At 50.9% G+C, this 12,500-nt stretch overlaps 1 pseudogene across 1 annotated transcript in view; it reads left to right on the plus strand.

Annotated features, from left to right (window-relative positions):
* The first annotated feature begins 1,079 nt into the window (after positions 1 to 1,079).
* The window catches only part of LOC311248247 (slit homolog 2 protein-like), a 15,458-nt pseudogene continuing 4,037 nt past the window's right edge, over positions 1,080 to 12,500 (plus strand). Inside the window, exons 1-3 of the transcript XR_014621027.1 lie at positions 1,080 to 1,135; positions 2,050 to 2,122; positions 2,907 to 3,070. The product of XR_014621027.1 is annotated as a slit homolog 2 protein-like (transcript). The remainder of the gene's footprint in view (positions 1,136 to 2,049; positions 2,123 to 2,906; positions 3,071 to 12,500) is intronic.

The following is a 12,500-nucleotide window of genomic DNA, read 5'->3' on the forward strand; positions in this document are numbered from 1 at the left end:
GCTCTACTTATGACGATTGTAGATAATTGTTGGTTATTTGCAGGTAAAATAATTGGAAGAAGTCATTTTCTATATATGGATTTCTAAATATGGTTTTGTGTTTTTTCTTCAGATCAGATAAGTCTTTTTTAAATGCCAGGCAATTATTGTTAAACAAAGGACAGGGAAGTCTGTGTGTGTGTGTGTGTGTGTGTGTGTGTGTGTGTGTGTGTGTGTGTGTGTGTGTGTGTGTGTGTGTGTGTGTGTGTGTGTGTGTGTGTGTGTGTGTGGTGTGTGTGTGTGTGTGTGTGTGTATGTGTGTGTGTGTGTGTGTGTGTGTGTGTGTGTGTGTGTGTGTGTGTGTGTGTGTGTGTGTGTGTTGTGTGAGGGGGTGGGGGGTGTATGGGTGGGTGCGTGCATGCTCATTGTGTGTGTGTATGTGTGTGTGTGTGCAAGTGTGAGTGAGTATGCATGTGACAGCGCATGATTTACTGTCCTTATGCCTTAATTAAATTGTTTCAGCAAAGTGATTCTGAGTAGAGAGGGGATAGAGGGAAGAGAGGGAGAGAGGAGAGAGAGAGAGAGAGAGAGAGAGAGAGAGAGAGAGAGAGAGAGAGAGAGAGAGAGAGGAGAGAGAGAGGAGAGAGAGGGGGGGGGGGGGGGGGGGGGGGGGGGGGGGGGAGAGGGGTAGAGGAAGCATACAGAACAGAGGACAGGAGAGAAGAAGAGGAGAAATGAGGAGGGAAATGGATTCAGAGGTGAACGTATTTAGATGGAACAAAGATGTAAGGCTTGAATCAAAATTAGAGAGAGAAATAGAGAGAGAGAGAGAGAGAGAGAGAGAGAGAGAGAGAGAGAGAGAGAGAGAGAGAGAGAGAGAAGAGAGAGAGAGAGAGAGAGACGAGAGAGAGAGAGAGAGAGAGAGAGAGAGAGAGATGGTGATGAGTTTGCGGAGGGAGTCGGTACATTTTAATATCTAACTACCTGGCTCTCCTGAAGACAAAGGACGCCTTCACAACTTACCACCTCTTCTCATTATTTGTGTGTGTGTGTGTGTGTGTGTGTCTGTGTGTGCACGCGAGCAGGCAGTTGGATTATAACACATCAGCTGTATTGAAGATGGAGCTTTCCGAGCGTTACGCGACCTGGAAGTGCTGTGAGTACCTCTTTAACCAATCGCCTTTTCAGATAAATCAAGGATACACGATTGGTCGAACGGTGCACTGGGTGAGACACGGCCGCACCCAATAACCTTTGCCGACCCTTGGAACACAGTTATAGCAAAATGCTGCGGCATCTAAATAGCTAAGTGTGATTACATCCTCTGTGCGATTAAGGGGAATTCCACCGCAAACTCTTGTGCTGATTCGACAGATAGAGAAAGATTTGGTAAAAAATAAAGTAAAATAATTTTAATAATAAAAAACAATGTTCATTGTGGGAAGATATTCAGAAAAACTACGTTCACATTTTCTTAAACAACTTATTCTTTCCGTCACCCTCATCTCCCGAAGGCTAGATGCTGGGAAAACGAGGCTTCCGACGAGGAAGACGTTTTTCACATATTATATTGTATGGCTGAATCAAGTTCTACCCAATGAGACGAACGTCATTTTTTGCGGGTTGAGTTTCTCTTTTAACTTCATCATTCACATGATGAAACCTCATATCTCCAAAAAAGTTGATCTTTCAGACATATTCCCACATGCATTTTTCTTTACATTTTACAATGCATTTTATTTTACATTTTAATGTTATTGAATTGTCTCTAAACACATGGGGCAATACCAGCCCTCAATTGGAGCTTTTGGAGATCTGCAATTTTATATAAGAGGAATTGTACAGTTATTGCAAAAATATCTAAATACAATTTACATTTATTTGACATATTAAAACATATTTCAAATATCCGATATGAATAATTTAATGTTATGTATATATTCTCCACACCTCTTATTTTTTTCTCTCTCTCTCTCTCTCTCTCTCTCTCTCTCTCTCTCCTATCTCTCTCTCCTTCTCTCTCTCTCTCTCTCTCTCTCTCTCTCTCTCTCTCTCTCCCTCTCTCCTCAGCACTCTTAACAACAACAATATCAGCCGTCTGTCTGTTGCCAGTTTCAACCACATAGCCTAAACTCAGGACCTTGTAAGTGGCAGCAGCCGTATTGCAGCGTTTAGTGGCTTCTACACATCGACTCCCCGAGGGCCGGCCCAGCGTCCTTTGTCTCTGTTCCTTTGTGATTGATTGCAATTAATTGATCGATCCATACCTCCCCCTCCTCCCCCACCCTCCTCCTCTCTTTACCATCCTTCCTTCTCTCTTTCCCATCCCTCCTCCTCTCTTTCCCATCCCTCCTCTACATCCCTCTCTCTCTATCCTTCCTCCACCCTCTCCCCCCCTCTCTCTCTCTCTCTCTCTCTCTCTCTCTCTCTCTCCATTTGTACACTCACTTCTCTTTTACTTCCTTCCACGTCCGTGTCTCTGTCTCTCCACTCTTCTACGCTAACCTCCTGCATTTTACTTGCATCTCTCTCATCCTCCACCCTCCTCTCTCATCCTCCACCCTCCTCTCTCATCCTCCACCCTCCTCTCATCATCCACCCTCCTCTCTCATCCTCCACCCTCCTCTCTCATCCTCCACCCTCCTCTCATCATCCACCCTCCTCTCTCATCCTCCACCCTCCTCTCTCATCTTCCACCCTCCTCTCTCATCATCCACCCTCCTCTCTCATCATCCACCCTCCTCTCTCATCATCCACCCTCCTCTCTCATCCCCACCCTCCCTCCCTTCCTCCATCCACCCTTCCTTAAATGTTCCTCTCTCACCCCCGCCCTCCTTCTCCTAAATCCTCCTCTCACCACCGCACTCTCCTCCTACATCCCTCCCTCCCCCACCCCCTCTCCCTCCCTCTCCTCCTCCGTCTCCCAGTCGCCTGCACTCCAACAACCTTCAGTGTGACTGCCACGTGGCCTGGCTGTCGGAGTGGCTGAGACAGCGCCCCCGGCTGGGCCTCTACACGCAGTGCATGTCCCCGCCGCACATGAGGGGCCACAACGTGGCGGAGGTGCAGAAGAAGGAGTTTGTCTGTGCAGGTAAGAAGAGAAAAGAGGAGAGAGAGGGAGAGGGAGAGGGGGGAGATAAGATAAGAATAAGAAGAGAAGAAACTTTATTGTCCCCGAGGGGGAAATTTACTAGGAACATCAGTGCTGCATCAGTCTGCGATAACAGTGTAAACAAAAAAGAAAAAGATATATCATTCATACAGTTCGTAAAAAGGACATCAGACAAATATGACAATGCATAGAGACATACAACGAATAATTCACAAGTAGGTAAACTCATTTCAAAAGCTTCATATTGCACCTTTCCCTTTAAATTGTACCTTGCCCTAGTGTTGGACCATGCCCTAATTATATTGCAACAAGATTTGAAGAGACAAGAAAGAGGTGACAACCCACTGTTAAGTGGCACCTCAAAAGAATAGAACAAAACCTCAAGTGTTACCGTGTTCTAGACGATTTATTTAGGAGAATGATGGATGTAGGAAGGAAGGAGAGCTTGTAGCGGTTGCTCTTGTATCTACTTGCTCTGAACCGTCTCCCTGAGGAAGAACTTATATATGATGTATGATGCTCCTCCGTACCAGCGCACAGACGCGCATCTTCCAGACCTTCGAGCTTGGCACGCTCCTCCGTACCAGCGCACAGACGCGCATCTTCCATACCTTCGAGCTTGGCACGCTCCTCCGTACCAGCGCACAGACGCGCATCATCCAGACCTTCGAGCTTGGCACGCTCCTCCGTACCAGCGCACAGACGCGCATCTACCAGACCTTCGAGCTTGGCACGCTCTCCAGACCAGCGCAGACGCGCATCTTCCAGACCTTCGAGCTTGGCACGCTCCTCCGTACCAGCGCACAGACGCGCATCTTCCAGACCTTCGAGCTTGGCACGCTCTCCAGACCAGCGCAGACGCGCATCTTCCAGACCTTCGAGCTTGGCACGCTCCTCCGTACCAGCGCACAGACGCGCATCTTCCAGACCTTCGAGCTTGGCACGCTCCTCCGTACCAGCGCACAGACGCGCATCTTCCAGACCTTCGAGCTTGGCACGCTCCTCCGTACCAGCGCACAGACGCGCATCGTCCAGACCTTCGAGCTTGGCACGCTCCTCCGTACCAGCGCACAGACGCGCATCTTCCAGACCTTCGAGCTTGGCACGCTCCTCCGTACCAGCGCACAGACGCGCATCATCCAGACCTTCGAGCTTGGCACGCTCCTCCGTACCAGCGCACAGACGCGCATCTACCAGACCTTCGAGCTTGGCACGCTCTCCAGACCAGCGCAGACGCGCATCTTCCAGACCTTCGAGCTTGGCACGCTCCTCCGTACCAGCGCACAGACGCGCATCTTCCAGACCTTCGAGCTTGGCACGCTCTCCAGACCAGCGCAGACGCGCATCTTCCAGACCTTCGAGCTTGGCACGCTCCTCCGTACCAGCGCACAGACGCGCATCTTCCAGACCTTCGAGCTTGGCACGCTCCTCCGTACCAGCGCACAGACGCGCATCATCCAGACCTTCGAGCTTGGCACGCTCCTCCGTACCAGCGCACAGACGCGCATCTTCCAGACCTTCGAGCTTGGCACGCTCCTCCGTACCAGCGCACAGACGCGCATCTTCCAGACCTTCGAGCTTGGCACGCTCCTCCGTACCAGCGCACAGACGCGCATCTTCCAGACCTTCGAGCTTGGTACGCTCCTCCGTACCAGCGCACAGACGCGCATCATCCAGACCTTCGAGCTTGGCACGCTCCTCCGTACCAGCGCACAGACGCGCATCTTCCAGACCTTCGAGCTTGGCACGCTCCTCCGTACCAGCGCACAGACGCGCATCTTCCAGACCTTCGAGCTTGGCACGCTCCTCCGTACCAGCGCACAGACGCGCATCATCCAGACCTCCAAGCTTGGCACACTCCTCCACGCAGACGCACCCCAGATGCGTCTCTCGGTTCCGGCGCGCACTCCAAGCAGTGGCGCACCACTCTGATCTCGGCTCGGACAGCCGGCTCCCCGGTGGCGACGCTCTCGCCCCGCTGCCTGTTCCAGCACCACTCTGACCTCGGCTCGGACAGCCGGCTCCCCGGTGGCGACGCCCTCGCCCCGCTGCTGTTCCAGCTCCTTTACGCATTACGTCTGGGTGAGTTTATTTGACTGTCTTGATCATCTCCGTTTTCGTGTGTTTCTTAACACTGAAGATAACCACCTTTTTAATCAGACAGTCACTCACCCAGCGTGTGCCTCTGTTTGTTTTCACTGGGATATTATTTTGGACGTTACATCTCCCACTGTGTGTTTGTTCACACCGAAGATAGTATTCACTTTTGGATTGTTTTTGGAACTTTGCTCTTTGTGTATTTTACACGAAGATAGTTTTTACTTTGATAACTTTTGTATTTGGACTAGTCACCTCTCCTGCATCTGCTCTGTTTTCCCCTTTGTACTTTAACCCTCTCCTCTCTCCCTCTCGGCCGCCGTTACCCACCTCGGAGATCTGCCGAGAGAGTTCTGCAGAGCGGCCCTGATGTTTCCCACCAGTCCTTCTAGTCCTCCTCGTCCCCAGCCCGCCTCCGCGGGCCTCTGTCCCTCTGTCACCAGTACCTGTCCCTCTGTCCCTAGTTCTCCCCTCTCTAGTTCCTCCTAGTCCTCCCGTCCGGTCCTCCTAGTTCCTCCCTGTTTCTTCCAACCTTCCCCTAGCGTTCCCTTAGCCTTCCCTTAGTGTTCCCTTAACCTTCCCCTAGCGTTCCCTTAGCCTTCCCTTAGTGTTCCCTTAACCTTCCCCTAGCGTTCCCTTAGCCTTCCCTTAGTGTTCCCTTAACCTTCCCCTAGCGTTCCCTTAGCCTGTTCCTTCCCCTCTTGTTATTTCCAGTATTTTGTGTTTCTCCCTTAAAGGGACAGTGCCGGTTTCCCTTTGTTTCAATAAATGCCCGTTTCTTGGCTTACCCTCATACCTGTCTTGTGTTGTGCGATTGGGGTCGGTTACAAACCATAACAGTACGACCCCACCAAATCGACGACCCCAGCCAGCACAGACGGTGTATGTTGAGTTTGCCTTTTTTTTCTTGTTCCCTCTAGTTCCCCTCTAGCTCCCCTGTTAGCTCCCCTGTTAGCCCTGTTGGCTTCCCTGTTAGCCCAGTTTAGCTCCCCTGTTAGCCTGTTAGCTCCCCTGTTAGCCCTGTTGGCTTCCCTGTTAGCCCTGTTTGACCCCCCTGCAGCTTGTTAGGCCTCTACTACCAGCATGGCCCCTGTCTGCTAGCCTTGCCCCGGCTGCTAGCACAGCCTCTATGTTTATGCAGCCCTTGCTGCTGGCATAGGCCCTGTAGCTAGCCTTGCCCTGGCAGCTAACCCAGTCCCTCAGCAGAGCCCCAGTCTGCTAGCTTAGCCCCGGCTGCTAGCACAGCCTCTATGTTTTATGCAGCCCTTGCTGCTGGCATGGGCCCTGTAGCTAGCCATGCCAGGCAGCTAACCTAATTCCCTCTGCATGGCCCCGGTCTGCTAGCTTGGCCCCGGCTGTTAGCACAGCCTCTATGTTAATGCAGCCTTGCAGCTGGCATAGGCCCTGTAGCTAGCCAGGCCCAAGCAGCTAACCCGGTCCCTCTGCATGGCCTCCACTTTTTTGTGTAGCATCTCACACTGCTAGGACTGCCCCTTCAGCTAGCAGGGTCAGTTTTCTCCCACTGCTAGGACTGCCCTTTCAGCTAGCATGGTCAGTATTCCCACTGCTAGGACTGCCCTTTCAGCTAGCAAGGTCAGTATTCCCACTGCTAGGACTGCCCTTTCAGCTAGCAAGGTCAGTTTCCCCACTGCTAGGACTGCCCTTTCAGCTAGCAAGGTCAGTTTATCTCCCACTGCTAGGACTGCCCTTTCAGCTAGCAAGGTCAGTATTCCCACTGCTAGGACTGCCCTTTCAGCTAGCAAGGTCAGTTTCCCCACTGCTAGGACTGCCCTTTCAGCTAGCAAGGTCAGTTTATCTCCCACTGCTAGGACTGCCCTTTCAGCTAGCAAGGTCAGTTTTATCCCCACTGCTAGGACTGCCCTTTCAGCTAGCATGGTCAGTTTATCCCCACTGCTAGGACTGCCCTTTCAGCTAGCAAGGTCAGTTTATCTCCCACTGCTAGGACTGCCCTTTCAGCTAGCAAGGTCAGTTTCTCTCCCACTGCTAGGACTGCCCCTTCAGCTAGCATGGTCAGTTTGCTCCCACTGCTAGGACTGCCTTTTCAGCTAGCAAGGTCAGTTTATCCCACTGCTAGGACTGCCCTTTCAGCTGGCAAGGTCAGTATTCCCACTGCTAGGACTGCCCTTTCAGCTAGCAAGGTCAGTTTATCTCACACAGCTAGGACTGTCCTTCCAGCTAGCTTGTTCTCTCATGCTGGTCCAGCCCTGTCTGCCAGCCTAGCTCCGGCAGCTAGCGCAGCCTCTATGTTAATGTAGCAGTACAGCTGGCATAGGCCCTGTAGCTATCAGTGCCTTGGCAGCTACCCTTTCCCCCTGCTAGCCTAGCTCGGCAGCTAGCGCAGCCTCTATGTTGATGTAACAGTACAGCTAGCATAGGCCCTGTAGCTATCAGTGCCTTGGCAGCTGCCCTTTCCCTCTGCTAGCCTAGCTCCGGCAGCTTGCGCAGCCTCTATGTTGATGTAGCAGTACAGCTAGCATAGGCCCTGTAGCTATCAGTGCCCTGGCAGCTAACCTTCCCTCTGCTAGTCCTTTTCCCGGTGCTACCATGGTTACCCCTCTGCTCCTCTAGTTACCCCTCGGCTCCTCTGGTTACCCCTCTGCTCCTCTAGTTACCCCTCAGCTCCTCTGGTTACCCCTCAGCTCCTCCAGTTGCCCCTCTGCTACCCTAGTTACCCCTCGGCGACCCTGTTTCTTTTGCTAGCCCCACTCTTGTGGTGGCTTCCCCTGCTGGCTTGGCCAGTACCTTTTGTTTTTGCCTTGTTTTGCCCCCTGCCACTCTGTCTGTATTTTTTTTGGGTCGCCGGGTGGCTCCCGTTGAGGGGGGGGTACTGTGAGGTTTTGTCCGCTGCTCACCAACTTTCTCTGTTTTCTTTAAGCCTACTGTTTAGGAATTCCCTTCTCACTCACTCTCTCTAGCCCCCACCCTCTCGTTCTTTACTCTCGTTTACTCTCAGTGGCCACACCTGGACTACCTGTCATTATGTGTTTGATTGGTCTGGTGCCGAACTCACACTTTTAGTTCGATTATCAATTACCTCTCGCACCTGTGGTGGCAGGCTAATTAGTTCCCCTGTGGGCTTTAAATACCAGGGCTCTTCCCCTCGTTTTGGCGTGGGGTCGTGTTGTAAACATGCCGTATCATATTCTCAAACATCTAGACTCTTTCGGGAGGTCCTCTGTTCTGCCTATGCTGTATTGATTCTCCGGCGTAGAGATGTATGCTCCAGCCTTCGCCTGCTGTCGCCGTTGCCTGAGAGTGGGACTGGTCTGCGCTCCCTAGACTTCCACGGGAGGCATCCCAGTCATCCACTTCAGACCCCCCGCGCAGCTGTCGTCCTGACGCACATCCAGACCAGCGCAGACGCGCATCTTCCAGACCCTCGAACTTGGCACGCTCTCCAGACCAGCGCAGACGCGCATCTACCAGACCTTCGAGCTTGGCACGCTCTCCAGACCAGCGCAGACGCGCATCTTCCAGACCCTCGAGCTTGGCACGCTCTCCAGACCTCAGCGCGCAGACGCGCATCTACCAGACCTTCGAGCTTGGCACGCTCTCCAGACCAGCGCAGACGCGCATCTTCCAGACCTTCGAGCTTGGCACGCTCCTCCGTACCAGCGCACAGACGCGCATCTTCCAGACCTTCGAGCTTGGCACGCTCCTCCGTACCAGCGCACAGACGCGCATCATCCAGACCTTTGAGCTTGGCACGCTCCTCCGTACCAGCGCACAGACGCGCATCTTCCAGACCTTCGAGCTTGGCACGCTCCTCCGTACCAGCGCACAGACGCGCATCTTCCAGACCTTCGAGCTTGGCACGCTCCTCCGTACCAGCGCACAGACGCGCATCTTCCAGACCTTCGAGCTTGGCACGCTCCTCCGTACCAGCGCACAGACGCGCATCATCCAGACCTTCGAGCTTGGCACGCTCCTCCGTACCAGCGCACAGACGCGCATCTTCCAGACCTTCGAGCTTGGCACGCTCCTCCGTACCAGCGCACAGACGCGCATCTTCCAGACCTTCGAGCTTGGCACGCTCCTCCGTACCAGCGCACAGACGCGCATCATCCAGACCTCCAAGCTTGGCACACTCCTCCACGCAGACGCACCCCAGATGCGTCTCTCGGTTCCGGCGCGCACTCCAAGCAGTGGCGCACCACTCTGACCTCGGCTCGGACAGCCGGCTCCCCGGTGGCGACGCTCTCGCCCCGCTGCCTGTTCCAGCACCACTCTGACCTCGGCTCGGACAGCCGGCTCCCCGGTGGCGACGCCCTCGCCCCGCTGCTGTTCCAGCTCCTTTACGCATTACGTCTGGGTGAGTTTATTTGACTGTCTTGATCATCTCCGTTTTCGTGTGTTTCTTAACACTGAAGATAACCACCTTTTTAATCAGACAGTCACTCACCCAGCGTGTGCCTCTGTTTGTTTTCACTGGGATATTATTTTGGACGTTACATCTCCCACTGTGTGTTTGTTCACACCGAAGATAGTATTCACTTTTGGATTGTTTTTGGAACTTTGCTCTTTGTGTATTTTACACGAAGATAGTTTTTACTTTGATAACTTTTGTATTTGGACTAGTCACCTCTCCTGCATCTGCTCTGTTTTCCCCTTTGTACTTTAACCCTCTCCTCTCTCCCTCTCGGCCGCCGTTACCCACCTCGGAGATCTGCCGAGAGAGTTCTGCAGAGCGGCCCTGATGTTTCCCACCAGTCCTCCCAGTCCTCCCTGTCCCCAGCCCGCCTCCGCGGGCCTCTGTCCCTGTTCTCCCCTTTCTAGTCCTCCTCGTCCCCAGCCCGCCTCCGCGGGCCTCTGTCCCTCTGTCACCAGAACCTGGCCCTCTGTTCCCCAGAACCTGTTCCCTATGTCCCCCAGTACCTGTCCCTCTGTCCCTAGTTCTCCCCTCTCTAGTTCCTCCTAGTCCTCCCGTCCGGTCCTCCTAGTTCCTCCCTTAGTGTTCCCTTAACCTTCCCCTAGCGTTCCCTTAGCCTTCCCTTAGTGTTCCCTTAACCTTCCCCTAGCGTTCCCTTAGCCTGTTCCTTCCCTTCTTGTTATTTCCAGTATTTTGTGTTTCTCCCTTAAAGGGACAGTGCCGGTTTCCCTTTGTTTCAATAAATGCCAGTTTCTTGGCTTACCCTCATACCTGTCTTGTGTTGTGCGATTGGGGTCGGTTACAAACCATAACAACTACATTCTCAAAGATTGATTGGAGTGACGGATACTTAATATCTCCGGTCACCTTCATCGCTGCTTTCACTTGCCTTTCAAGCTTCGACTTGCACTGTACTGTGAGTGTATCAAACCACGCTGCCATCCCATATCTCATCAGGCGTTCTAAGACAGCTTTATAGAATTATAGATCGCTGTGCTCACACCAAACAGTCTGAGTCCCCAGAGGAAGTGCAGACGTTGGGCTAGTGTGGAACACAGAACATCAACATGTACATCCCATTTCAGTAGATTATCCATGTGGATCCCAAGGCATTTGTACGATGCAACCTGCTCTATTTCCAGTGATGGGCAAGCTACTTGGAAAATGTAGCAAGCTACACTACAAGTTACTCTCGATTAAATATAGCTAAACTACAATGGAAGCTATCACCAGAGAAATGTAGCAAGCTACACTACAAGAACATGGCTAAAATAGCTAGCTACATCGGCACAATTTTTTTTTTTTTTTTTACTTTGTGATCAAGTTTACACCAAACAAATAGGCAGGCAAAAAAATAGCTCAGTTTGATTGTTTATTATAAAACTGAAACAAGCCCTCGGTCTGGCTTTTTGTGTCATCCTTTTAACATGAGGAAAGAAGTGTGGAAAAGGCAGTGAAACAATAATAAAATAAACACAAATATATACTCCCTCTATTGGAATGGAGACTTTTCAGCACAGGATAAACTACTGTTTCAACTCAAACCACAGTAACAAAATGACAATAATCTGGCCAAAGAAAAAGTGCAAGAAACATTTGTCTACAAAATAGACATTAACGAAATCCTATGTAACATTTATACATTCTTAAGTACGGAAATAAGCAGCATGGGGTAATCGGCATTGGAACTATACTACTACAGTATGTACTCAGAGTATAACACTCAAGCTTGACACTGCTAGACAAACAATACTATCCTTGGCTGCTAGATATGTAACTCACAAAACATTCCATGGCCACAGGTTGAGAACCACTGGTCTAGGACGATCTTTTCCCTATTTTCTGCATCCCCTTAACAATTGTATGTATTGAGCTGTACTGTACTGTACCCATTCTGCAATCTGTTAATACACTTTTCAATCAATCAATCAATAATATTGTTCATAGCAGCTAGCCTATCTCAGACAGACTGTTAGTTAAAGCTGTTGATAAAAAGTGCACTGACTTGTGTGCTGTTTGGGAACAGTTGACAATGTTTATGTAAAGACAGTAAGGGTTTTCATCAGCTCACCTGAATATGTGTTCTCAAGTTAGTATTGGACGTGTGGGACGTCGAGAGCAGCTTCGTTTTTGGTTGACACAATAAACACCGTCCTAAACACATATGTTTTAGGCGTTTTTTCAGTCAAACTCATAAACGTGTCCAGGTAGGGCCATGGAGATGCAGTGTTGTTATTGTTGTTGACATCATCTTCATCAATGCCATCAGTGGAAACATCAAATCCCTCTGCCATTATTTCGCGCTGTTATTGTAAATTCATCCATTCATTCTCATTCAGTGGTCTGCGTTTAGATTTTCACTTCCTGGTTTGCGGCCTGGAGTCCCGCCCTATCCTGCCTCTGATTGGCCTACCCGTAATATTTTGGCCTACCATACCCAATCGTGAGTCGTCACTCATATCTAAACAAACCAACCAATCATAGTGGGTTTTTTTACGGGGAGTTTTTTTTTCTCCTCGCAGATCTTCCTGTCTAGACTGCGAAAGTAGCGTGTAACGTTTCTCGTCGCTACGTTACTACTTCGTTCTATAAATAGCTCCGCTTCAGAGAACGCTACCCTGGTTAAAAAGTAGCGAGCTACCAGCACGCTACTGAGAATTGTAGTTAAGCTATGTAGCTTCGCTACTTGTAGCAAGCTACTGCCCATCACTGTCTATTTCACAGTCGCCAATTACCACAGGGTCATGTACTGTACTCTCACTTCTCTGGGGTCATAGATCATGTCTTTAGTTTTGGTGGTGTTGAGAACGAGATGATGTCTCTCACACCAGACCTGAAAGGAGTCGATCTCTTTAAGATAAGTAGAGGGGCAGTCGCCAGCCTTCAGTAGGCTTAGAATAAGTGTGTTGTCTGAACATTTCA

Source organism: Notolepis coatsorum, assembly GCF_963971535.1.
Source record: "Notolepis coatsorum genome assembly, contig: SCAFFOLD_3620, whole genome shotgun sequence".
In the NCBI taxonomy this organism is placed as follows: domain Eukaryota; kingdom Metazoa; phylum Chordata; class Actinopteri; order Aulopiformes; family Paralepididae; genus Notolepis; species Notolepis coatsorum.